Source organism: Amblyraja radiata, chromosome 1 (genome assembly GCF_010909765.2).
Source record: "Amblyraja radiata isolate CabotCenter1 chromosome 1, sAmbRad1.1.pri, whole genome shotgun sequence".
NCBI classification, from domain to species: Eukaryota; Metazoa; Chordata; class Chondrichthyes; order Rajiformes; family Rajidae; genus Amblyraja; species Amblyraja radiata.
This window is the reverse complement of record NC_045956.1, coordinates 117,796,330-117,799,472: the sequence shown is the minus strand read 5'-3', so window position 1 is coordinate 117,799,472 and position 3,143 is coordinate 117,796,330.

Genomic DNA, 3,143 nt, shown 5'->3' with positions numbered 1-3,143 from the left:
AAATCAGTACTCCGTTCCTGCTTTCTCCCCATATCCCTTGATTCCGTTAGTCATTAGCCCTAGGAGCTATATCTAACTCTCTCTTGAATACATCACCTGCATGCTTTGTCCTGTCTCTCCTCTCTTCCAGCTTCTCCCCACAATTAATCTGGAGACAAGTCCAGACCCAAAACATCATCTATCCATGATTTCCAGTGATGCTGCCTGCCCCGCTGGGTTACTCCAGCACCTTGTGTTCTTGCCTGCCACTATTAACCCAATGCTGCTGTGAGGTCTGGTCACACCGGTTCTTATCTAATATCACGGGTCAATCATCAATCAGCTCCTATTCTAATCTGAAAGATAAGTACTCAAAACTACAAATTAGTCTCTCAACCTTTAGTAGATAGCTTATTTAACATGTTAAAGAAACTTTGAATGTGTTGAAATCACTTCCACAATTTGTAAGAAAGAACTGCAGATGCTGGAAAAATCGAAGGTAGACAAAAATACTGGAGGAACTCAGCGGGTGAGATAGCATCTATGGAGCGAAGGTTTAGGTGACGTTTCGGGTCGAGACCATTCTTCAAACTGAAGAAGGGTCTCGACGCGAAACATCTCCTATTCCTTCGCTCCATAGACACTGCCTCACCTAATGAGTTTCTGTAGCATTTTTGTCTACCTTCCACAATGTCTAAAGTAACTTCCCAACACAAGTACCACGAGGGAAAACTTTCCCATGAACAGATCATTTTGCACCTCTCAGTAAGAACATTGTGCCTGTCCTAATGATCAGTTGGCAGTAATAAACCTTGTGTGACTACAATTTGGCATTTGCATTATACAGGGGCAATGCAATAGTGCAGCTGTTAGAGCTGCTGCATCACAGCGCCAGAGGCCCAGGTCCGATACTGTCCTAGGGTGCTGTCTGTGTGGAATGTGCATGTTTTCTCTCTGACCATGTGGGTTTCCTCCAGTTTCATTCTAAAGACGTGTGAGTTTGTAGATTAATTGGGTTTTGTAAAATTGCCTCTAATGTGCAAGGAGTAGATGAGAACGTGGGAATATGGAGCTAGTTTGACCAAGTAACTGAAGGTTGGTGTTGCCCCAGTGGGCTGTAGGGCCTGTTTCCATGCTGTATCTCTAAAAATGAAGTAACTAATAGGCTAACAACTTTCTTAGCGGAAAACAAATAGCAATGAGATGTCATAACATTGGTTGACTTAGAATCCTAATTTGTAACCATTTAGTTTAGTTTAGTTTAGTTTAGTTTGGAGATACAGGGTGGAAACAGGCCCTTCGTGAGTGTGGGAGGAAACCAAAGATCTTGGAGAAAACCCATGCAGTCACGGGGAGAAATACAAACTCCATATGGACAGCACTCGTAGTCGGGATCAAATCTAGGTCTCTGGCGCTGTTATTGCTGTAAGGCAGCATCTCTACCACAGTGCCGCCCTGATTTTTTCTAACATGCTGTACAATGTTTCTGCTAATTGTCCTGCTAGAGAAGGTGAGACAGGACAGAAGAACAAATCACTAGTTACTGATGAGTAATTCTTGATTTGTACAGGTATCAGAATGTTATGGGGAGAAGGCAGGAGCATGGGGTTAGGAGGGAGAGAGATAGATGAGCCATGATTGAATGGCATAGTAGAATTGATGGATCGAATGGCTTAATTCTCTTTCTATGTCTTCTGTAACACCAGTAGTTTAGTTTAGTTTAGTTTAGAGATACAGCGCGGACACAGGCCCTTCGGCCCACCGAGTCCGCACCGACTAACAATCCCCGCACACTAAAACTACCCTACGCACACTGGGGACAATTTACATTTAGTTTACCTGTACGTCTTTGGAGTGAGGGAGGAAACCGAAGATCTTGGAGAAAACCCACGCAGGTCATGGGGAGAACATACAAACTCCCGGGGAGAATGTACAAACTCAGTAGTAGGACTATTTACTTTCCTTCATAAAGAGTTTTCTGTGGATCCAAGAACTCAATCTCACCACACCAATGCCCTCTCCAATAGGGTCACGTTGAATATTTCAGACAGCATTGAGTCCATTGTGGTGAGAATGGCTGTTTGATTCAAGGTGGGTGAGTAGGTGATCCATATACAAACATTGTAGATGCTGATGATCTGATATAAAAGATCTATATATCTAGTGAAATAATGGAAGAAAGCTATGCTTGGAAGTTTTTTCACTTTATGTAGCAGTAGCAATAGATAGCAATAAAACGGAAAGGAGTAAAGGAAATATGCTGACACAGTTTTTTTCTTTTTGTATGATTCATTCTTTGCTCACAGTTGAGGAAACTTGTTTTTTGTTGTAAACATCAACTGCCACGTGTTAGTGTTTTTCCCAGAAAGGCCAATGCTTTCATCCATCTGCTAACTTGAGTTAATTTAATGTGCAGAATATGAACTCTTCTTTGTCAGGGTGTGGCTGTTCAGAATGGGATTTAAATTAAAATGTCCAGTATTTTTAGATCAACCGAGAAAAAAAGTATGTGTAGTAAACTTGGGCGGTTATAACCAGACAAGGGTAGGGAAGAGGCTGGGGGTAAGTATTTTTCTTTAAGACTTATCTGAAATGGGTAGCCAGCATACATGTCAAAGCATGGGCTTTCATCAGGTATATCTACTTTAAATTGAAGATAGAACCAAATTGCTGGAGTAACTCAATGGGTCAGGCAGTATCTCTGGATAAAAGAAATAGGAGACGTTTTGGGTCGAGACTTTTCTTTGAATTACTAGCTTCTGAATAAGTGGTCCGTGCTATCCAGGAACCATGCCTGATTGGACCAAATAAAGGTAATTGTGTCAGGAGTATATTACAATCCACAGCACACCACTGCACATGTCCAGGCTATTTCCAGTCACTCGAGTGCCCAATGTACAGAAGACCAGACTTTAATTGTATTGCAGTGCATATCCAGCTTCTACCTTTCCTCATTATTAATTCCTGGTTACTGTTTCTCTGTTAAAGAGATTATTTGGTTGTTTGTGTAGGAAGGAACTGCAGATGCTGGTTTAAACCGAAGATAGATACAACATGCTGGAGTAACTCAGCAGGACAGTCAGCATCTATGGATAGAAGGAATGGGTGACGTTTCAGAGCTTCCGTAACATAACCTATTCCTTCTCTCCAGAGATGCTGCCTGG